Genomic DNA, 25,899 nt, shown 5'->3' with positions numbered 1-25,899 from the left:
AGGTCACAGCCAGCTGTTCCCACTGTCAGTTCAGTGTGAGCCAGCTGATGAACTGCGGTGACCTTTAGGACGTTACCCCTAGCACTGTGAGAAATTTCTACAGCTCCGAAAGTCTGCTGTAGGATGTCATTGGCGGCAGGGATCACATACCTGTACCCATGATCTATGACCTAATCCATTTGTAATATCGCTATACAACAGGGATGCAGAAGCTGCAGCTTGGAGGGCTTGTGATGATATTTCCTCAATGATCAAACTGGCAATGTTGTATTGTACCATAGGGCAGTATCAGTTGCAAGTTAATAAACCTTAGTGAGCAATCCAAGCAAAACTGTTACTGTTTAATGATTAGTAAAGACCATGACAGGTAATTTCTCTATGGTGCTTTTTGAAACCATTTGTCATGCATTGTAACACCCCACCCAAGCCCTGCCTTGTGCATAAGGTCGGTTTCATAGATTCTGATATTTCCAGAACCTGAAAAAACACTACTGGAGATATCAGTGTCCATGTGTGTAATATTTGTTGCATACATGTGGCAACCGTGTGCCGCCACATCAGTATCCCACATCAGTACTACAAGTACCGGTGCCTGAGAAGCAGCGGTACAGTTAACGCTGTTTCCCGGCACCGGGTACTGAAGATGGCTCTCATCATTCTCCTCTATTCTGCTGGCAATCAGTGCAAGCAGGGGGGAATGTTGAGTTATATTTAACTTACACCTGCTGCCGCTAAAAACAGTGAGAGCAGGCAGCAGCTGATGGCAGTATTCAGCAGCCGCTGCATGCTCTATAAATAAATAAATAAACCATGATGGGTTTCCCTGTTTTCTTGATAACCAATGAGGCAAAATTGACAGCTGTGGGCTGCAACCCTCAGCTGTCAGCTTCAGCAAGGCTGGATATCAAAAATAGAGGGGTTCCCACGCTGTTTTTTTTAAATTATTTATAAATAAATGGCATGCGGTCCTCCCCTATTATTGCCACCCAGCCTTGCTAAAGCAGACAGCTGGAGGCGACTGGTATTCTCAGGTTGGTAAGGGGCTAAGGATGTTGACACCTCCAGCCTAAAGATAGCAGCCCGCAGCCACCCATAAAAGGCACATCTATTAGATGCGCCAATTCTGGCGCTATGCCCGACTCTTCCCACTTGCCCTGTGGTGGTGGCAAATGGGGTAATATTTGCGGGGTTAATGTCACCTTTGTATTGTCTGGGAACATCAAGTACATGATTAGTAATGGAGAGGCGTTTATAAGACACCTCTCTATTACTAATCCTATAGTTGAATGGTAAATAAAAACACAGCGAGTATAAAATCTTTTATTTGAAATAAAAACGAAACACATTTTTCCATTTTTATTTAAAAATAACAAACACAGTTATACTCGCCTGCTGCCCATTGAATTGAAGCCCTTGTCTCCTGTAATAAAGCAAAAATAAAAAAACTACCATATATCCCTCACCTGTTTGACGTTCTGTCCCATGCCATAATCCATGCCTGGGGATTAATAGTTTTCAGCCTGGATGGTGCCAAGATGCGACCATCCAGGCTGAGAACCACTGATGAATGAGCTGCTGTTGAGCAGCGGTTATCTCATCGAGGTTACCGCTGGTCACTGAGGCTGCGTTCCCAGCCGGCTGAACCGCATTGACCTCAGCATCGTGAGAAAAAGTCACTGAGTTCACTGCAGTTCAATTCAGTGAGTTCACCGCAGATCAAATATCAAACATCTGTGGTGAACTCACTGAGATGAACTGCAGTGAACTTAGTGACTTTTTCTCATGGTGCTGAGGTCACCACATTTCAGCCCTTTAAAGCAGAGGTCCCCAACTCCAGTCCTCAAGGCCCACCAACAGGTCATGGTTTCAGGATTTCCTTTGCATTGCACAGGTGATGCAATTATTACCTGGGCAAGACTAAGGAAATCCTGAAAATATGACATGTTGGTGGGCCTTGAGGACTGGAGTTGGGGACCTCTGCTTTAAAGGGTATTGCTCCTTAAAGGGTATTTCCATGTGAGACACAGTGTAGGGTCCCTGTGAAGGTGTTGTGTTGGCCCCCCCAATCAGGTTCCAATTTATGCACATTTACATGCATAGTCACATTAGTCATATCGTAATAAAATATGCTAATCATACATTCGCGTTTATATATTACACTCATATACAGAGTACAAACATGCACACAAGCATTTTTATACACATACACGTAGATTCAATTTATATATATACAGTATATATATAAATATATATGTATATATATTGTGGTGACAGCGCTACCTGAGCGGGTTGGGGACACTCGCTTGGCATGGGATTAAAGCACTCAGGCACGGTTTCTCCACATAAACAGTCTATTCCGGTTTACTAAATGTCATAAACCGCATCACTAACAGATCATTACAGTTCATTATATACATAAACGGAATACATTAACCAGCGACAGTCTGTTCCATTGGCAGATACGTCTCTGCCCGTAACCCCCTGTTATCTGAAGTTACCTTACAGGAGCTCCGGCTCCACACACTGACTCCTGTCAGTGCTGGTTCCCAGGGGAAAGCTACCTCACTGGGATCACCGTCCTTGTGACCAGGGCACCTCAGGTAGTCCAAACCCACAGTAGGAACTGTAGCTTCCCCAACACAGTAGCCGTCACAGGTTCTGTAGATGCGCCCCCTCCGTGCGCTTTTCAGGAAGTCCAGTCCCAGGCACTTCCAACACACAGGCCATCAGTCCATGTCTCGCCAGGTGCTTCCAGGACTCCAGTCCACTCCAGGACAAAGGGCCGGCGTCAGCACCCAGCGTACCCGGGCAACTGCCGGGGCCCTGAACAAATGGGGGGCCCACTGGTGGCCGGGACACCAGGGAGCCCTGGCTGCTCCCCCACCAGCTCCGGCACTACTTGAGCTCAGCCATCACTTAAACAAACATGGTCACGCACAGTGCACTCTGCAGCTTTAGTAATGATGCGGCCGGGCAGACACACGAGCAAAGTTAAAGGCACAGTGCCGGCCTGACCGCATCATTTAGTAGCAGACACAGCTGCAGAGTGCACTGTGTGCAGCCATGTCTGACTGCCATCAAACAGCGCGCCCTCCATAGCCACATGCCAAAGCAGCCTGATGAGCGACAAGCCAGGGGGAGGTGAGTGAGGCTTGTGTCTGTCTGTGTATGCATGTATGATGTGTATATCAGTGTGTATGACTGTATATATTTATGTATTTTTGTGTATTTGTCTTCAAATATATGTATGTAGATATCTGCGTATTGTGTGTGTGTCTGAGTAATGTATGTGTGTATGTCTGAGTACTGTATGTCTGCATGTCTGCGTATTGTGTGTGTGTGTGTGCATGTCTGTGTACTGTATGTGTGTGCATGTCTGCGTACTGTATGTGTGTGCATGTCTGCGTACTGCATACTGTATGTGTGTGCATGTCTATGTACTGTAAGTGTGTGTATGTCTGAGTACTGTATGTGTGTGCATGTCTGCTTATTGTATGTTTGTGCATGTCTGCGTACTGTATTTATGTGTATGTTTACATATTGTATGTGTACATATCTGCGTAGTGTGTGTGTGCAGATCTGCCTATGTGAAGGATGAGGGGGAAGGCTAGGCCCTGTGTAGTATATCTATATTTCTCCTCCGTATCTGTGCATCATGAATCGTGGTATGTGGGCCCACTGAGACTCTTTTGCCCAGGGCCCACAAAAACCTGGAGCCGGCCCTGCCAGGACAATTCAACACACTGACCATTCCAGGACTCACACTCTCAGCAGGTGCTATCAGGAATCCAGTCCATCCCAGGACATTTCAACACACTGACCATTCAGCCCATAGCCTCAGCAGGTGCTTCCAGAAATCCAGTCCATCCCAGGACATTTCAACACACTGACCATTCAGTCCATAGCCTCAGCAGGTGCTTTCAGGAATCCAGTCCATCACAGGACATTCCAACACACAGGCTATTCCAGGACTCACGCTCTGAACCTTCCAGTTCCATACACTCTTCACCATGTGACCCACACCCTGGTCACAATACGTAGCTGTAACCTCTCCCATAGGTGGGAGGTGTGTGTGTGCCTAGTTCGACCCGCCCAGCTCTTCAAACTAGCCCTATAAACCCTCCCTTATAAGTAAACACAACAAACACTTGTGGAACTACAAGTCCCAGCATAACCATATCACTTTGGGCTAACAGCGCAAACTCCCTCTGCGACACATACTGGCCAGTTACAATTCTGCCGGTCGCTAATTCACCATCATAATTATGCCTCCAAGCGCATCCTGAAGCACACACACAGCACTCCCTGGCGGCAACATGGGTCACTGCATCACAATATATATGTTACAGATTTACACAGATGTACCTATATGTACAGATGTATCTCTATGAACGTAAAGTAAGGTAAGTAAAATGTACCTATAAAGCAGAAACATACAACTTAGCTTGATGGTATGGTAAAGCTCCTGCTTGCCATACTACAGGTTCAGAGTTTAAATCCCATGACTAGTCACATTTCAAACGATAAGAATTAATTAACTACATATGAAAGGAACTAATGAGTAGAGACAAACACAGGGGGCACTCCACCCCAAAGTCCACAGAAAGAGAATCTACACACATGGCACACAAAAGAAACCTGCAGTGTGACTGGGTCCCCTTCCTCCATGTGTTCACCCCTAATGCAGCTAAACTGGCTGCACATGTGGTACGTCCGTGCATGGCCACAGAATATGTATGGGGGCCTCTCAACTTCCCACGGTCCTGACATCATCTGATGAGAGAAGGATCCAGCCTGTTTAATTTCAGGGCCTAGTCCTTTTGTTGGTTTAGTTAAGTCCTTGCTGAGCATTCCTGTGTGTGAGGGAGTCGGGAGAAGTCGCTGTTGGCTGAACGATCATACATGTGGGCCTTAACATTGGGTGTTGCACACACAGATATGGACCAACCGTATGTTCATCTGAATGTATCATTAGTGTATCCCAAGTTTTACTGTGGCTCAGTAAGGCCATGTGCACATGTTGAGTATTTGGTGAGTTTGTTACCTCAGTATTTGTAGGCCAAAACCAGGAGTGTTAGAGCTGGGGAGAATAGCTGCAACTGGGCTACCTCCCTACAGAGCGCATGAAACCGGTAGCCAGAAGACTGAGTTGTGCAGTATTCTAAATCTCACATCAGAAACCGGCGGGACAGCTGATTGCAAGTTACTTGTCCACCACACACCTTAAGACACAGTAACACATAGAGCTGGATCGTGATAGAGATCCTGTAAAAAGGCTCAAGTTACCTTTCATACAGGTATTGTCCTACCTAAAGGGGGACAGAGTGAACACGTGAGGACCTTGTGTTAGGCCTAAGGCAGCAAGGGACTACATCAAAGTGCTAGAAGGAAGGCTTCTGACTCCACCTGGTAAGGGGGATTCCAAATTCGCTTCCAAGCCGGCGGGACCATCAGCACCCTGGACTGTGGCTGTCTGAACCTTCAGTAAAAAGGTAAAGAGACTGCAACCCCGTGTCCTGCGATTCTTTCTGCACCACCTACCACCTGTCCCTACTACACCGGGAGCCCTGGGGACCCAGCTTCACCTGTGGGACGTCATAACATCATTGCTGCCATAACATCACCCCAGACGACCCCTTTAAAGGGACACTGTCACCTGAATTTGGAGGGAACAATCTTCAGCCATGGAGGCGGGGTTTTTGGGTGTTTGATTCACCCTTTCCTTACCTGCTGGCTGCATACTGGCTGCAATATTGGATTGAAGTTCATTCTCTGTCCTCCATAGTACATGCCTGCGCAAGGCAAGATTGCTTTGTGCAGGCATGTACTACGGAGGACAGAGAATGAACTTCAATCCAATATTGCAGCCAGCATGCAGCCAGCGGGTAAGGAAAGGGTGAATCAAACACCCTAAAACCCCGCCTCCATGGCTGAAGATTGTTCCCTCCAAATTCAGGTGACAGTGTCCCTTTAAGCAGCGTCGGTCATCCCTGACCGAAAACCACAGGTGGCGTCATTAACAAACTCCGTTTAAAGACATTCCCTTTAACAGGGCGCCCAGGGCCACGGACTGGGTCACCGCGGACGTGACACATCCCTTTAAGTACCGGACCGGTACCAAGTACCCCTAGGCCCTGGCGGGCGTTCCATTTTCCTAGTAGTGGACATCCCTTTTAAGTGCTGTAGTCTGACAATGTGCATCGCAATTTATATTGTGCACTGTGCACTTTCTGAAATTCTCCTTGTTTTTAGATAGGTGGATGATTTTCAGTCTCGTGGCTAACCTAGTTACACCATTTCATCAGACCAGCAATGCAATAGTTCCCTGTGAATCAAAGCTGTTTTGAGAACAAAGTATTTGCCAGATCTATATCTAATGTTTATTTGCTTTATAGCTTAATGTTTTCAGCTGCCAGTGTCCCAAATCAGACCACACATCACATGTTTTCTTTGATGATCATAACTGATTCTAATAGAACTATATAGAATAGATCCCTAGAATAACACTGCACCTCTCTGTTTTGTAGGTTGACACTATCCTATTTTACGCTATTTTTCAGTCCTACCATACATTAATTAGACTATTGTATGTGTGTAACGCTAGCCATACACATTAAATGGCAGAAACACCATCTCAGCTGATACTCCCATACCATACACTCGAGCACTCATTCGGCCGGTGGCTTGTCTCCCGGAGAACAATGCGATATGAAGTTCACAATCAGACCTGCGTGTAGACTTCTCCTCCAACCATCAGTTGGCTGATGGACCCATATATAATAGAGGATGGCATCAGCTTAACCAGACAATATCAGTGAGCTCGGGCGATATTAGTCTAATATTTATGAGGACCTTAGAATGGTGGTTCTTCTCTATTGCAGAGGCAGGATATAATATTTCTGTGGTGCCCAGCAGGCCTTCCTTTGGTTCTGAGTTCCCCCACATTGCTATTTGGACCTTGTAACTCTAGTGTGTTGACTAAAGTAATCTGTAACATAGTAACATAGTAACATAGTTAGTAAGGCCGAAAAAAGACATTTGTCCATCCAGTTCAGCCTATATTCCATCATAATAAATCCCCAGATCTACGTCCTTCTACAGAACCTAATAATTGTATGATACAATATTGTTCTGCTCCAGGAAGACATCCAGGCCTCTCTTGAACCCCTCGACTGAGTTCGCCATCACCACCTCCTCAGGCAAGCAATTCCAGATTCTCACTGCCCTAACAGTAAAGAATCCTCTTCTATGTTGGTGGAAAAACCTTCTCTCCTCCAGACGCAAAGAATGCCCCCTTGTGCCCGTCACCTTCCTTGGTATAAACAGATCCTCAGCGAGATATTTGTATTGTCCCCTTATATACTTATACATGGTTATTAGATCGCCCCTCAGTCGTCTTTTTTCTAGACTAAATAATCCTAATTTCGCTAATCTATCTGGGTATTGTAGTTCTCCCATCCCCTTTATTAATTTTGTTGCCCTCCTTTGTACTCTCTCTAGTTCCATTATATCCTTCCTGAGCACCGGTGCCCAAAACTGGACACAGTACTCCATGTGCGGTCTAACTAGGGATTTGTACAGAGGCAGTATAATGCTCTCATCATGTGTATCCAGACCTCTTTTAATGCACCCCATGATCCTGTTTGCCTTGGCAGCTGCTGCCTGGCACTGGCTGCTCCAGGTAAGTTTATCATTAACTAGGATCCCCAAGTCCTTCTCCCTGTCAGATTTACCCAGTGGTTTCCCGTTCAGTGTGTAATGGTGATATTGATTCCCTCTTCCCATGTGTATAACCTTACATTTATCATTGTTAAACCTCATCTGCCACCTTTCAGCCCAAGTTTCCAACTTATCCAGATCCATCTGTAGCAGAATACTATCTTCTCTTGTATTAACTGCTTTACATAGTTTTGTATCATCTGCAAATATCGATATTTTACTGTGTAAACCTTCTACCAGATCATTAATGAATATGTTGAAGAGAACAGGTCCCAATACTGACCCCTGCGGTACCCCACTGGTCACAGCGACCCAGTTAGAGACTATACCATTTATAACCACCCTCTGCTTTCTATCACTAAGCCAGTTACTAACCCATTTACACACATTTTCCCCCAGACCAAGCATTCTCATTTTGTGTACCAACCTCTTGTGCGGCACGGTATCAAACGCTTTGGAAAAATCGAGATATACCACGTCCAATGACTCACCGTGGTCCAGTCTATAGCTTACCTCTTCATAAAAACTGATTAGATTGGTTTGACAGGAGCGATTTCTCATAAACCCATGCTGATATGGAGTTAAACAGTTATTCTCATTGAGATAATCCAGAATAACATCCCTCAGAAACCCTTCAAATATTTTATCAACAATAGAGGTTAGACTTACTGGCCTATAATTTCCAGGTTCACTTTTAGAGCCCTTTTTGAATATTGGCACCACATTTGCTATGCGCCAGTCCTGCGGAACAGACCCTGTCGCTATAGAGTCACTAAAAATAAGAAATAATGGTTTATCTATTACATTACTTAGTTCTCTTAGTACTCGTGGGTGTATGCCATCCGGACCTGGAGATTTATCTATTTTAATCTTATTTAGCCGGTTTCGCACCTCTTCTTGGGTTAGATTGGTGACTCTCAATATAGGGTTTTCATTGTTTCTTGGGATTTCACCTAGCATTTCATTTTCCACCGTGAATACCGTGGAGAAGAAGGTGTTTAATATGTTAGCTTTTTCCTCGTCATCTACAACCATTCTTTCCTCACTATTTTTTAAGGGGCCTACATTTTCAGTTTTTATTCTTTTACTATTGATATAGTTGAAGAACAGTTTGGGATTAGTTTTACTCTCCTTAGCAATGTGCTTCTCTGTTTCCTTTTTGGCAGCTTTAATTAGTTTTTTAGATAAAGTATTTTTCTCCCTATAGTTTTTTAGAGCTTCAGTGGTGCCATCCTGCTTTAGTAGTGCAAATGCTTTCTTTTTACTGTTAATTGCCTGCCTTACTTCTTTGTTTAGCCACATTGGGTTTTTCCTATTTCTAGTCCTTTTATTCCCACAAGGTATAAACCGCTTACACTGCAATCACTGTAATTGTGATCCATTTTAATTTTGCCATTTTTCCAGAATCTGAGTTGACTTCTAAAATCAGTAACAATGTATAGGTTATCGGACAATTGAGTTGATTTTCTTCTAAATCTTGTGGACATAAGCATTACTTAGACTTTATGCTTTAGTTATTTCATATCTATTTTTTGCATAATTTAGAATGATAAAATACTGCTAGCAAATTCTCTACCTGTCCTTTGAAGTTACTTGAGAATTGAAAGTCCTCCATCCAATATCATATCCTCTTTTATCACAGTTACTAGGCTGGGACACACGCTTGTTTGGAAACAGAGGAATTCGACCACGTGTATTGAGAATAGGGCATGTGATTTCTGTAAATGTGCTTAACAAGAAGTTCATTATCCTTTAGGACACTGAAAGCTAACATTGTACACAACCTATAACATGTATGGATTGATGTAGTTGGATTATATAGACATCCTATACAAGTTAACTATTAACCATCACTTGTCAAACAAAACGTGTTTGCTCTCAGTGCAAATCCCACAGGAAATACTTGTTTCCCTAGGAAAGTGTAAATCTAAATATTGCATCCTGGTGGACAAAGGCTTTTTTGTTTCACCTCCACTTTGTTAGGAATGCTCCTGCATAAGGCGTTGTGCTTCTTCACATAGCTCATGAATACAGATGTTATACAAAAATGTAAAGAAGATATGCATGGAGACATAAAAGCACCCTATACTGGTCTCTTTAGTATTCACTGCAGCCAATCAGCAACCATTTACAGTTGTGCTCAAAAGTTTACATACCCCGGCAGAATTTTTGCTTTCTTGGCCTTTTTTCAGAGAATATGAATGATAACACCAAACCTTTTTCTCCACTCATGGTTAGTGGTTGGGTGAAGCCATTTATTGTCAAACTACTGTGATTTCTCTTTTTATATCATAATGACAACCCAAAACATTCAAATAACCCTGATCAAAAGTTCACATACTCTGGTAATTTTGACCCGATTACATGCACAGAAGTTGACACAAATGGGCTTGAAAGACTACTAAAGGTAACATCCTCATCTGTGACCTGTTTGCTTGTTATCAGTGTGTGCATAAAAGCTGAGTGAGTTTCTGGGATCCAGGCAGACTCTTGCATGTTTCATCCAGCCACTGACGTTTTGGGATTGTGAGTCATGGGGAAAGGAAAAAATTGTCAACGGATCTATGGGAAAAGGTAGTTGAACTGTATAAAACAGGAAAGGGATACAAAAAGATATCCTGTGATTAACAAATGAAAAATCAGGGGTTCTGTAAAATAAAATCCACGGTCTGGTAACCCAATAAAAATGCCACCCACAACTGCCAGGAAAATTGTTTGTGATGCAAAGAAAACCCCACAAATAACATGAGCTGAAATACAGGACTCTCTGAAAACTAGCGGTGTGGCTATTTAAAGATGCACAATTAGGAGACACTTGAAGAAAAATGGGCTGCATGGTCGCCAGAAGAAAGTCATAACCGCGCAAATGCCACAAAGTTTGTGTATGCTAGTTTTCCCAGTTATAAGTCACTCCAGGAAAGGGAGACTTTGATCAGACATGGACACACATAATCTCTATATGGCCTTTGAGGGATCAATTTTTGTTTTCTAAAATATGTGTCCTAGAGAAGAGCAGTGTGCATACTACCCAAATTACAAGTGACTGCTAACCTTTCATGGCCAGCTTATGTGACAAGGGTCTTAGTAGGATATATGTTGTGAATTCCGCTCTTGGGCTCCCTCCGGTGGTTGTAAGTGGCACTTTTGTGAGTTCTGCTCTTGGACTCTCTCTTGTGGTTTCAAGTGGTATGGCTGCTCCTTGGAGTTAGCTGTCATCAGCTGCCTCCACTTATCGTCTCTTCTGCTCGGCTATTTAGGCCTGGCTGTTCCTTCAGCCAGTGCCACTTGTAAATGGTTCCTGGTTGGATTCACATCTCTTTGGATTTCCCTGTTATCCTGACCAGTTCAGCAAAGCTAAGTTTTTGCTTGCACTTTTCTGTTCACAGATTGTGGACTTATCCGTTCAGTGCTTTCTATGTTTGTCCAGCGTTATCAGTATGAATTAATTCTGTCTTGCTGGAAGCTCTGGGAAGCAGATTTACCCTCCACACGTTTAGTCAGGTGTGGAGATTTTTTTTGTAAACTCTGCGTGGATTTTTGTAGTGTTTTATACTGACCGCACAGTATTCCATCCTGTCCTACCTATCAAGCTAGACTGGCCTCCTGTGCTCATCCTGGTTTCATTCTGTGTATGTCTTTTTCCTCTCCACTCACAGTCATTATTTGTGGGGGGTTAATCTATCCTTTGGGGATTTTCTCTGAGGCAAGATAGTTTTCCTGCTTCTGTCTTTAGGGGTAGTTAGCTCTTAGGCTGTGACGAGATGCCTAGGGAGAGTTAGGAGCATTCCACGGCTACTTCTAGTGTTGTGTTGAGCTTAGGGACTGCGGTCAGTACAGTTACCACTTCCTTCAGAGCTCGTTCCATGTTGCTCCTAGACCACCGCATCATAACAGATATAAGATAGAAGTTTCCTGTTTCCACTAAGGGGAAAGGCATTCTGAAATATCTTTATTTTTAGTTCCTGTTATTCCTCCTCTAAATAAATGAATTAATTGACAACCAGGAGTTACCATTCACTTTGGCAAAATGGTGTGTTCTTATACAGTGTGTTACTGTCAGCTCTCATTGGACAATGTCATAGTGTATAAGGACACACTTCAACTGCTAACACCCAGTTGGCCATTAGTTCTTAAATTTCTGGGAAGAATAACGGAAGTTGTAATATACAGAGCTGTAGGAAAAGATGTCCCAGAATTGTTTGATGGGGAATACATTAGTATAACAGATATCTCAGGAGAGCTGTCAGGTCGTAGTGTTGGAGGTATAGATTATATATGTTTCCTGTATTCCTTCCCTAGCACACACAGAACGCCATACAGTAGTGGCTGCAGACTGTTAATAATTAATTCTAGGTCCTAGCAGCCGAATCAGGTTGTACAGCCATTTTATAATAATAATAATAATAATCTTTATTTTTATATAGCGCTAACATATTCCGCAGCGCTTTACATTTTTGCACACATTATCATTATGAGACCTATCTTACGCCCTCTGATGTTTCCAGGGATGTCAGCCCTCCTGACAAATTCTGATTCCCTGTCCAGGCAGCTGCTGGTTCCTGGAGGTTATTCAGCACATCTATCTATTCTACCACTTCCCGTCTCTGGCCTCCATGGATGAATTCTGCACACTAAAGCTGCAAATTACATTATAATTTATGCAGAACAGCCTTTCATTTTCTTTGCCTAAAAATAGAAGCAGTGCTAATTTCTGCTTACTGAAATCACAGTTCTTGTTTGAGACTCCTTAGGCTAGTTATAGAAGAACGAATATCATACTAGCACTTGTGTTCTGAGCAGATCCTGGAACACGTTATTTGGGAGAAATACAGTATATGTTCTCAATTTCACCTAGTACAATAACCTCAAAACAGATAAAACCTATCTGCAAAATCACTAAAGGATTAATGAATGTGAACATATATTTGTGCATACAAATGGAAAGATGCGGAAAATTAAGGAATCTTAAAAAAAAGCTAATCAACACATTGGATGAGATGTGGAAAGAGAATGTTCTGAAACAACCCGGTTACATTTTGTGCTGTGCTCCTGCGGTGAACGGCTAAATTTAGAACAGAGATGAAGCGTTTACTGAGAAAGGGATTGCAAAATGACCACGTGGGCTTTAAACCTCTTGGCTGTAAGCCTAGGAATATATGGCTGCTGTGAGGCAGCGAGAGCAGCAGAATACACTGTAGGTTATGTATTAACTTCTCAGAGCACCAACTGCGAAACTATTAAAGGAATGATCCCAAAACATGATATTATTCATTATAATGCATTTAACCCCTTCATGACCCAGCCTATTTTGACCTTAAAGACCTGGCCGTTTTTTGCAATTCTGACCAGTGTCCCTTTATGAGGTAATAACTCAGGAACGCTTCAACGGATCCTAGCGGTTCTGAGATTGTTTTTTCGTGACATATTGGGCTTCATGTTAGTGGTAAATTTAGGTCAATAAATTCTGCGTTTATTTGTGATAAAAACGGAAATTTGGCGAAAATTTTGAAAATTTCGCAATTTTCACATTTTGAATTTTTATTCTGTTAAACCAGAGAGATATGTGACACAAAATAGTTAATAAATAACATTTCCCACATGTTTACTTTACATCAGCACAATTTTGGAAACAAAATTTTTTTTTGTTAGGAAGTTATAAGGGTTAAAATTTGACCAGCGATTTGTCATTTTTACAACGAAATTTACAAAACCATTTTTTTTAGGGACCACCTCACATTTGAAGTCAGTTTGAGGGGTCTATATGGCTGAAAATACCCAAAAGTGACACCATTCTAAAAACTGCACCCCTCAAGGTACTCAAAACCACATTCAAGAAGTTTATTAACCCTTCAGGTGCTTCACAGCAGCAGAAGCAACATGGAAGGAAAAAATGAACATTTAACTTTTTAGTCACAAAAATTATTTTTAGCAACAATTTTTTTATTTTCCCAATGGTAAAAGGAGAAACTGAACCACGAAAGTTGTTGTCCAATTTGTCCTGAGTACGCTGATACCTCATATGTGGGGGTAAACCACTGTTTGGGCGCACGACAGGGCTTGGAAGGGAAGGAGCGCCATTTGACTTTTTGAATCAAAAATTGGCTCCACTCTTTAGCGGACACCATGTCACGTTTGGAGAGCCCCCGTGTGCCTAAAAATTGGAGCTCCCCCACAAGTGACCCCATTTTGGAAACTAGACGCCCCAAGGAACTTATCTAGATGCATAGTGAGCACTTTGAACCCCCAGGTGCTTCACAAATTGATCCGTAAAAATGAAAAAGTACTTTTTTTTCACAAAAAAATTCTTTTAGCCTCAATTTTTTCATTTTCACATGGGCAACAGGATAAAATGGATCCTAAAATGTGTTGGGCAATTTCTCCTGAGTACACCAATACCTCACATGTGGGGGTAAACCACTGTTTGGGCACATGGTAAGGCTCGGAAGGGAAGGAGCGCCATTTGACTTTTTGAATGAAAAATTATTTCCATCGTTAGCGGACACCATGTCGCGTTTGGATAGCTCCTGTGTGCCTAAACATTGGCGTTCCCCCACAAGTGACCCCATTTTGGAAACTAGACCTCCCAAGGAACTTATTTAGATGCCTAGTGAGCACTTTAAACCCTCAGGTGCTTCACAAATTGATCTGTAAAAATGAAAAAGTACTTTTTTTTCACAAAAAAATTCTTTTCGCCTCAATTTTTTCATTTTCACATGCGCAGTAGGATAAAATGGATCATAAAATTTGTTGGGCAATTTCTCCCGAGTACGTCGATACCTCATATGTGGGGGTAAACCACTGTTTGGGCACTCGGCAGGGCTCGGAAGGAAAGGCGTGCCATTTGACTTTTTGAATGGAAAATTAGCTCCAATTGTTAGCGGACACCATGTCGCGTTTGGAGAGCCCCTGTGTGCCTAAACATTGGAGCTCCCCCACAAGTGACCCCATTTTGGAAACTAGACCCCCCAGGGAACTTATCTAGATGCATATTGAGCACTTTAAACCCCCAGGTGCTTCACAGAAGTTTATAACGCAGAGCCATGAAAATAAAAAATAATTTTTCTTTCCTCAAAAATGATATTTTAGCCTGGAATTTCCTATTTTGCCAAGGATAATAGGAGAAATTGGACCCCAAATATTGTTGTCCAGTTTGTCCTGAGTACGCTGATACCCCATATGTGGGGGTAAACCACTGTTTGGGCGCACGGCAGGGCTCGGAAGGGATGGCACGCCATTTGGCTTTTTAAATGGAAAATTAGCTCCAATCATTAGCGGACACCATGTCACGTTTGGAGAGCCCCTGTGTGCCTAAACATTGGAGATCCCCCAGAAATGACACCATTTTGGAAACTAGACCCCCAAAGGAACTAATCTAGATGTGTGGTGAGGACTTTGAACCCCCAAGTGCTTCACAGAAGTTTATAACGCAGAGCCATGAAAATAAAAAAAAAAATCATTTTCTCAAAAATGATCTTTTAGCCTGCAATTTTTTATTTTCCCAAGGGTAACAGGATAAATTTGACCCCAAAAGTTGTTGTCCAGTTTCTCCTGAGTACGCTGATACCCCATATGTGGGGGTAAATCACTGTTTGGGCACATGCCGGGGCTCGGAAGTGAAGTAGTGACGTTTTGAAATGCAGACTTTGATGGAATGCTCTGTGGGCGTCACGTTGCGTTTGCAGAGCCCCTGATGTGGCTTAACAGTAGAAACCCCCCACAAGTGACCCCATTTTGGAAACTAGACCCCGAAAGGAACTTATCTAGATGTGTGGTGAGCACTTTGAACCCCCAAGCGCTTCATAGAAGTTGATAATGCAGAGCCGTGAAAATAATAAATATGTTTTCTTTCCTCAAAAATAATTATTTAGCCCAGAATTTTTTAATTTTCCCAAGGGTAACAGGAGAAATTTGACCACAATATTTGTTGTCCAGTTTCTCCTGAGTACGGTGATACCCCATATGTGGGGGTAAACTACTGTTTGGGCACATGCCGGGGCTTGGAATTGAAGTAGTGACGTTTTGAAATGCAGACTTTGATGGAATGCTCTGCGGGCGTCACGTTGCGTTTGCAGAGCCCCTGATGTGCCTAAACAGTAGAAACCCCCCACAAGTGACCCCATTTTGGAAACTAGACCCCGAAAGGAACTTATCTAGATGTGTGGTGAGCACTTTGAACCCCCAAGTGCTTCATAGAAGTTTATAATGCAGAGCCGTGAAAATAATAAATACGTTTTCTTTCCTCAAAAATAATTAGTTAGCTCAGAATTTTTTATTTTCCCAAGGGTTACAGGAGAAATTGGACCCCAAAAGTTGTTGTCCAGTTTCTCCTGAGTACGCTGATACCCCATGAGTGGGGGTAAACCACTGTTTGGGCACACGTCGGGGCTCAGAAGGGAAGTAGTGACTTTTGAAATGCAGACTTTGATGGAATGGTCTGCGGGTGTCACGTTGCGTTTGCAGAGCCCCTGGTGTGCCTAAACAGTAGAAACCCCCACAAGTGACCCCATTTTAGAAACTAGACCCCCCAAGGAACTTATCTAGATATGTGGTGAGCACTTTGAACCCCCAAGTGCTTCACAGACGTTTACAACGCAGAGCCGTGAAAATAAAAAATCATTTTTCTTTCCTCAAAAATTATGTTTTAGCAAGCATTTTTTTAGATTCACAAGGGTAACAGGAGAAATTGGACCCCAGTAATTGTTGCGCAGTTTGTCCTGAGTATGCTGGTACCCCATATGTGGGGGTAAACCACTGTTTGGGCACACGTCAGGGCTCGGAAGTGAGGGAGCACCATTGGACTTTTTGAATACGAGATTGGCTGGAATCAATGGTGGCGCCATGTTGCGTTTGGAGACCCCTGATGTGCAGTGGTAACCCCTCAATTCTAACTCCAACACTAACCCCAACACACCCCTAACCCTAATCCCAACTGTAGCCATAACCCTAATCACAACCCTAACCACAACCCTAATTCCAACCCTAACCCTAAGGCTATGTGCCCACGTTGCGGATTCGTGTGAGATATTTCCGCACCATTTTTGAAAAATCCGCGGTTAAAAGGCACTGCGTTTTACCTGCGGATTTTCCGCGGATTTCCAGTGTTTTTTGTGCGGATTTCACCTGCGGATTCCTATTGAGGAACAGGTGTAAAACGCTGCGGAATCCGCACAAAGAATTGACATGCTGCGGAAAATACAACGCAGCGTTTCTGCGCGGTATTTTCCGCACCATGGGCACAGCAGATTTGGTTTTTCATATGTTTACATGGTACTGTAAACCTGATGGAAAACTGCTACGAATCCGCAGCGGCCAATCCACTGCGGATCCGCAGCCAAATCCTCACAGTGTGCACATAGCCTAATTCTAAAGGTATGTGCACACGCTGCGGGAAACGCTGCAGATCCGCAGCAGTTTCCCATGAGTTTACAGTTCAATGTAAACCTACGGGAAACAAAAATCGCTGTACACATGCTGCAGAAAAACTGCACGGAAACGCAGCGGTTTACATTCCGCAGCATGTCACTTCTTTGTGCGGATTCTGCAGCGGTTTTACAACTGCTCCAATAGAAAATCGCAGTGAAATGCGCAGAAAAAAACGCGGTAAATCCGCCATAAATCCGCAGCGGTTTAGCACTGCGGATTTATCAAATCCGCAGCGAAAAAATCCGCAGAGGACCAGAATACGTGTGCACATACCGAAACCCTAACCCTAACCCTAGCCCTAACCCTACCCTAGCCCTAGCCCTAACCCTACCCCTAGCCCTAGCCCTAACCCTACCCCTAACCCTACCCCTAACCCCACCCCTAACCCTACCCCTAACCCTACCCCTAACCCTACCCCTAACCCTAACCCTATTCTAACATTAGTGGAAAAAAAAAATTTCTTTATTTTTTTATTGTCCCTACTTATGGGGGTGACAAAGGGGGGGGGGGGGTCATTTATTATTTTTTTTATTTTGATCACTGAGATATAATCTATCTCAGTGATCAAAATGCACTTTGGAACGAATCTGCCGGCCGGCAGATTCGGCGGGCGCACTGCGCATGCGCCCGCCATTTTGGAAGATGGCGGCGCCCAGGGAGAAGACGGACGGGACCCCGGCTGGATCGGTAAGTATGATGGGGTGGGGGGGGAGCACGGGGGGGGGGGATCGGAGCACGGGGGGGGAATCGGAGCGCGGGAGGGGTGGAACGGAGCACGGGGGCGTGGAACGGAGCACGGGGGGGCTGGAATGGAGCACGGGGGGGTGGAACGGAGCACCGGGGGGGTGGATCGGAGTGCAGGGGGGGTGATTGGAGCACGGGGGGGGTGATTGGAGCACGGGGGGAGCGGACAAGAGCACGGGGGGGAGCGGAGCACTGGACGGAGGGGAGCCGGAGCAGTGTACCGGCCAGATCGGGGGGCTGGGGAGGGCGATCGGTGGGGTGGGGGCACATTAGTATTTCCAGCCGTGGCCGATGATATTGCAGCATCGGCCATGGCTGGATTGTAATATTTCACCAGTTATAATAGGTGAAATATTACAAATCGCTCTGATTGGCAGTTTCACTTTCAACAGCCAATCAGAGCGATCGTAGCCACGAGGGGGTGAAGCCACCCCCCCTGGGCTAAACTACCACTCCCCCTGTCCCTGCAGATCAGGTGAAATGGGAGTTAACCCTTTCACCCGGCCTGCAGGGACGCGATCTTTCCATGACGCCACATAGGCGTCATGGGTCGGATTGGCACCGACTTTCATGACGCCTAGGTGGCGTCATGGGTCGGGAAGGGGTTAAAGGGAAACTGTCATCGGGTTTCCCCATATAAAATATGGCCACCAAATGGGGGAGCCACACCTATGTATGTACAAAATACAATATACACTACAGCAAAACCTAAGACATCGAGGGAGCACATGTTGGTATAAGTCCAATGTGTAGGCTTGAGCTGTGCGTCTTGTCTTTATAGCCTTCCACAGGCAGGTGCAAAACAGTCAGGTCTGGGTCCTGCTCCGTCCCCGTCTGTTTTGAAATCTGCTTACAAATAGGTGAACTACAAAAGTTAGGGTCCATCCTGATTGGGTACACCTTGTCGCGGTAGGATGACTTCTTTTACACTCTTTTGATCAAAACAGTGTCAACTAAGTACCCTGTTATTTTGGGGTTTCATTGGCTGTAAGCCATAATCATCAACATTAACAGAAATTAACACTTGTAATAGATCACTCTGTTTGTAATGACTCTACCTGAGTTTCACTTGTATTGAAGAACTGAAATAAATTAACTTTTTCATGGTATTCTAATGTAGTGAGAAGCACCTGTATATGTACTATTCCTAGTTATTTATATGTTTACTTACTGCATGATATTTGCTAATTTTGTTTTCATCTTGGGTTTTGTTAAATAATCTACAAAAGCCTGCGGCTCCAGCGCTTTAGGAATATAAATGTAATATTTCTTGACTATTTCATACATAAAAAAAATTAATCGAATTTCTAAAGCGCTTGCAGAAATTTTCATTTTGTGAACCCATATTTTACACTGGCCACTAAGCCAAATAAAAAGCTCATACTTCCTATTGTTACTCACCTCTCCTGGGGGCATTATGTCATCTGTCTACTGCCACCACTGTGCCAACTCTGCTGCACATATTCCTCATCGCTAGGTTACCTCTGCTACTTCGATGTGCCTTTGAATCTCCATTGCAAACTCAACTCTGGTACACTGGGTTTTCTTCACTCACTGAGTCAACCCTGTTACTTCGCTGTAACCACTTCTGCTACATCAACCAGTGCTGCAAATTGAATTTCTTAAATTTCTGTGGTTCTTGTTTTTACAATCCAATTGCGTTGTTCCAGTCCTACCGCATCAGACACCATTATTCCAACAGGCTCGTCTTGCTGCATCAACACAATCTCTTCATACTGCATAAAGGTACCGTTACACTAAACGACTTACCAACGATCACGACCAGCGATACGACCTGGCCGTGATCGTTGGTACGTCGTTGTGTGGTCGCTGGGGAGCTGTCACACAGACAGCTCTCTCCAGCGACCAACGATCAGGGGAACGACTTCGGCATCGTTGAAACTGTCTTCAACGATGCTGAAGTCCCCCTGCAGCACCCGGGTAACCAGGGTAAACATCGGGTTACTAAGTGCAGGGCAGCACTTAGTAACCCGATATTTGCCCTGGTTACCATTGTAAAAGTAAAAAAAAAAAAAACAGTACATACTCACATTCCGATGTCTGTCACGTCCCCCGCCGTCAGCTTCCCGCACTGACTGTGTCAGCGCCGGCCGTAAAGCAGAACACAGCGGTGAGGTCACCGCTTTGCTCTGCTTTACGGCCGGCTCTGACAGTCAGTGCAGGGAAGCTGACGGCGGGGGACGTGACAGACATCGGAATGTGAGTATGTACTGTTTTTTTTTTTAACTTTTACAATGGTAACCAGGGTAAATATCGGGTTACTAAGCACGGCCCTGCGCTTAGTAACCCGATATTTACCCTGGTTAGACGTGAACACATCGCTGGATCGTCACACACGCCGATTCAGTGATGACAGCGGGGTGATCAGCGACGAAAAAAAGGTCCTGATCATTCCCTAACTAGAACGATCTCCCAGCAGGGGCCTGATCATTGGTCGCTGTCACACCTAACGAGATCGTTAGCGGGATTGTTGCTACGTCGCAAAAAGCGTGACGTTGCAACGATATCCTTAACGATATCGTTATGTGTGAAGGTACCTTAAGAAATGCTCATCCTGACCAAAGGCTTTGTGGATACAGCTCCTCTCCAGGTGAGACAGAACACCTGTTCTGTAGAGATTACATTTCAGTTGTTATCTCATTGCCATTAGGGCCTTGATTACAATTACAGATAACACCTCTATAAAAAGTAGATAACACAGGATTCCCCATGCACAATTGTTAATTGCACATATCACCACTTTCTCCCTGATAATGACCATTACCAGATCAAAACTGCTTAAAACCATCTTATAAAAGTCATTGATTCAGTGCTGGTTTATTAGTCTATATGGCAAATCTCTAAAATGACATTAACCGATGCTCAGGCAAGATTGCCACTGAAAAATAATCTCACATGTACGGAAAATAAAATAAGAAACACAATTAGAAAATAAAAACAATTACAAAATAATGCTTTTAATTATTCTATATATAGGGGCATTGTTTTTGAACACTCGGTTCTTGAGCCAAACATGTTTTTTTCTCCCATAAAGCATGGCATAAAGTTGACAAAAACTATAACTTTTGATGCTAGCAAATGATCATCTAATGTGTATGGGTAGCTCCCCACTTTTTAATGTCAAGCGATACAAGGATCGGCATTTGATCATTAAAGGCCTGTTCCTTTTGTTCCCGCTGGAGATTAGCTACCACCGGAAATATCAGATTTTTCTCTCCTCTCCCCATGCAGTCAGAAAAAATAGTACAGGTGTATGGGGGAGTAGAGAGAGAGAGGGGGCTGACAGGTTTTGCAGGTATCTGTCCAATATTAATACCCTTTGCTTTTATATAACACAACTGCAACGGTTTTAGAAGCAAAGACAGTTAGGAAAGTAAAAAGAGGAAGTTCCAGGAAACTCAATCTTCACCAGTTCTCCTGGGCAGTGTCAACACCGTGGGAAGGTTGTGTCAACAGCCTTCAGCCTCACACACCACCTGTCATTCTCTCCATTTGAGAGTAACAACTTTGTGTTCTGTGGATGGCACTGGGGAATGCTGTGGGATTAAAGTAGTTTTTCCTCAATTCATCTCTTCTTTATTGACCAAACAACAAAGATAAAAGTAGCGAGTGGACATTAGTCTAATCCACTACGTTTCAACTTCTAAGAAAACAAAAATATCTGGCATGCAAAAGTTGCACATTTTGATGCCTGTTACTTTTAACATTTCTTCTTCTTGCCACATTTGAAAAGTTGTAAGAAAAGTGTGAGGGCTTAGCTGGGAGAGTCGAGACCCCCATATGCTTAAAAGACTTATTGTAATATTGACCAGAAATCGGCGTAAAAAAAATCAACACCAAGCGTGGCAACACCCTCACCACTGGTGGAGAAAAAATGATAAAGAGTTAATTGCAGCCACCACACCCTTGTTATCACAATTAAATATTACCTGTTTTTTCCTGAATTTGTCCCCCCAAATTGAAAAGCTACCTCAATGGGAAACAATTTGAGTAAAGTAAGATTATCAATATTCTGGCTATTTTCCAAAAGCCCTGCTGCCAATATGCTCTGAAACCATTTTTTCCTGCTGCATCCGTGAATAACTTGTCCGCACTAACTGACAGCTCCAACCATAATGATCTCTTGTTGTCTGAATATAAAAACTCCACAACACTCAAATTGTCTCATAATTCCTTTTTTAACCTAACAAACTGGCGTGAGGCTTTAACCCCAGACGTTGCCATAGCCGACCACCGACAAAAAAACTCTTCTCACTCGCATGATGCGGCATGCAAAATTCATTTTTCCTTGCAAAGACTGCTGACCCTTCAATGTAACCGTTCACATTTTGCTAACTCTGTTTACTTCCGCCAAGAGATCCACTAACTTCTCCTCGGGCAACCTACACTCCATCCCCACCGTATCAATAACAGAACCCACAAAACATAGAACTGTGACTGACAGGCAGTACCATTTTTTTCCTCTATCAATGGAACCCCAAATCTCTAAACCACACTCTCCATGGTAAGTAACAATACAGAACACTCAAAAGAATTTGCTGGACCTATAAAAAAAATCGTCCAAATAGTGGATACAAGATTACAAACTAGAATCATCCCTTATTGTCCACTCAAAACATGTGCTAAATGTCTCAAAATAAGTGCAAGATAATAAACATCCCATAGGAAGACAGGGTGTCACGGGGTTACCGCAACAGTGTGGAGCCAGAAGACCGGAGCGTTTGATTGCTCCTACTCTGGCGCTGAGAATAAGCACTTCTCCTTCATTTTAAATGTCTTTATTTCTTTTGGCAGAACAGGGGTTAATCGGCCATGTTGGAAATCTGTGTGCTCCCAGCTGAGCTCAAATAGCCACTCCTTTTCCCTTTATAATCTGGGCTCTGTTAATAATCCTTGTCAGAACAAGCATTTGCTGCATGACTAACAGTGGGAGAGGAGTACATATGAGAAGGAGAATTGGAGAAGTTAATAGTGACTGTTGCTTGGTTTGTAAGTGTGGTAATTCCTTATCATTCTGATTTTGTTCATTCCCCTACCTTCACACCCCAGTGCATTCCTCTGTTACATGTGAGTGAATATTTTGTGTGCCTAGAGTTTTCTGTTAACCCTTGTCCATGTTGCCTTGTTTGTTGGGTTGGTGTACTATGGTGCACTGTAGTGCCCCTCTTCCATGGGTGGGTGAGGAGAACAGACGGAGGGCTAACTTAGGAGAAAAGGCAAAGGCGGAGGCCCCGACACCTTCGCCATCTGAAGTGTTATGATTAGGTAATTCAGTACCACAATGGACATAGAAGTCAGAACACATACAGTGACCTGACAAAACCCAAAAACATAGAACGAGCTCTGAGACGTGGGAACTCTGCTGACCGCAATCCCTAATCCTCTCCAACCACACTAGAGGCAGCCGTGGATTGCGCCTAACGCTCCCTATGCAACTCGGCACAGCCTGAGAAACTAGCTAGCCTGAAGATAGAAAATAAGCCTACCTTGCCTCAGAGAAATACCCCGATGATTGTGGGAATTTCACGCATTCAGTTGTGCAACCCTTGAATGAATGCCTTCAGATTCTAGACATACACTATCTTAGTCTTAATAAGGAAGTATAACTAAACAGAGCAGTAGTGTAAGATAGTTTCTGGAGACAGCTCACTCCAATCAATATATGTGTGTTGTTCAATCTGGTTCCTGGGCAATCCACTCCATAGTGCCCAGATAAAGCATGTAAGGTATCAGGCAACTTTAGTAATCAGGAAAAAAAGGGGGTTTCGTTCCAGCTCCTTAAAAATTCCTTTTATTATTTAATATATCGAAAAACATAGTGTACATGGTGTACATGCTCCCTGAAATTTATGCCGACCACCAACAGAGGCACAGTGGCAACGCGTTTTGATCTCAACAATCTTTGTCAAAGCCTGTTTAGCTTTAACAAAGATCGTTGAGATCGAAACGCGTTGCCACTGTGCCTCTGTTGGTGGTCGGCATAAATTTCAGGGAGCATGTACACTATGTTTTTTAATATATTCAATAATAAAAGGAATTTTTAAGGAGCTGGAACGAAACCCCCCTTTTTTTCTGATTACTACGTTTGCCTGCAGCGGAGTTCCAGGCAACTGCGGTGGATACTGGTGAGCTGGCTTGTTTTTTTTTTTTTTCTTTTTTCCTCAGGCAACTTTGCTCAAAGTGATGATAAAGGTTTTCCAATCCATCACAGTGAATTAAAAGCAAAACAATTTGTTATTGTGACTTCATTAAAATATTGGCATGGGCATAGAAAAATATCTACGATTAAGAGTAAGCCAGACTCGAAACCCGTCAGAAATTTTTCTATGCTTGTGCTACTATTTTAATAAAGTTGCAGTAAATATTTTTTTGCTTTTAATTTTCTGTGCTGGATTTGTGCAGGTTTGAAAAACCTTTATTATTAATAATAATAATAATAATAATAATAATAATAATAACAACTATTATTATTATTATTAATAATAATAAATACGGCATCTATTCGAGGCCATCACAAATGTTATTGGGTGAACATGAGCAAAACAGGGATATTAAGATGAATATAATATTAAGAGTTTGTTATGTACACCACAATTTACATGCCAGAAGAACAGAATGTAATTTGCTATTTCTGGTAATCAGGGTCACAAGTCACTTAAAGGGAACCTGTCACCCCCAAAATCAAGGGTGAGCTAAGCCCACCGGCATCAGGGGCTTATCTACAGCATTCTGGAATGCTGTAGATAAGCCCCCGATGTATCCTAAAAGATAAGAAATGAGGTTAGATTATACTCACCTGGGCGGGCCGTCCGATTTGGTGGGCATCGCGGTCCGGTCCGGGGCCTCCCATCTTCATAGGATGACGTTCTCTTCTGGTTTTCATGCTGCGGCTCTGGCGCAGGCATACTTTGTCTGTCCTGTTGAGGGCAGAGCAAAGTACTGCAGTGCGCAGGTGCCGGGAAAGGTCAGAGAGGCCCGGCGCCTGTGCACTGCAGTAATTTGCTCTGCCCTCAACAGGGCAGACAAAGTACGCCTGTGCCGCAGCCGCAGCGTGAAGACCAGAAGAGGACGTCATCTGATAAAGATGGGAGGCGCAGGACCGGACTGTGACACCCATCGGACCGGACCGGGACCGCTCCTGGGTGAGTATAATCTAACCTCTTTTTCTTATCTTTTAGGATACATCGATGCTGGTGGGCTTAGCTCACCCTCGATTTTGGGGGTGACAGGTTCCCTTTAACATTTGTCCAAAATAAAGATTCAAACAACTTATTTTATCAGTCAGTTTTGTGGTTACTGAAACTGATCCCAGAGGCTTGTGTAAGAGAAGCTTTCACAGTATGGGGAATAAAAATGTAGATTGTTCTGTTACATGACAATTGGATATTCGTGATTCCCGTAAGCTTCACCCTTTTTCCAAAATCTCCCACACCAATTCATCCCACCAACTCTAATTCCATATCCAATAAATAACTACATAAATTTTTTGGATAAATTTGCCACAGCAGCCTTTTATTAACATTTAAACATACTGTAACATTTCTTAAACATTTTAACCAAGGGGGGACGGTCCTTGCACACAAGTTCAAACTTATACCACAGACGGGCGCACATACGATCTTTTTAATCATAGACCTAAAACAGGGACAAGGGGGCATCCTCTGCGTTTGGAGGAAAAAAAGGTTTAAGCATAATAATAGACACGGATTCTTTACTATAAGAGCAGTGAGACTATGGAACTCTCTGGCGTATGATGTTGTAATGAGTGATTCATTACTTAAATTTAAGAGGGGACTGGATACCTTTCTGGAAAAGTATAATGTTACAGGGTATATACACTAGATTCCTTGATAGGGCGTTGATCCAGGGAACTAGTCTGATTGCCGTATGTGGAGTCGGGAAGGAATTTTTTCCCCCAATGTGGAGCTTACTCTTTGCCACATGGTTTTTTTTGCCTTCCTCTGGATCAACATGTTAGGGCATGTTAGGTTA

General features: G+C 43.5%; 1 protein-coding gene across 1 annotated transcript in view; it reads right to left on the bottom strand.

Moving 5' to 3' along the window:
* The window catches only part of LOC138674586 (uncharacterized), a 434,601-nt gene that overhangs the window by 30,193 nt on the left and 378,509 nt on the right, over positions 1-25,899 (bottom strand). The gene's annotated exons all lie outside the window — the stretch shown is intronic.

The sequence above is a fragment of the Ranitomeya imitator genome, chromosome 4 (assembly GCF_032444005.1).
Source record: "Ranitomeya imitator isolate aRanImi1 chromosome 4, aRanImi1.pri, whole genome shotgun sequence".
NCBI lineage: Eukaryota > Metazoa > Chordata > Amphibia > Anura > Dendrobatidae > Ranitomeya > Ranitomeya imitator.
Note: the sequence above shows the minus strand (reverse complement) of the source record. Positions and strands in the feature narration are given on the sequence as shown.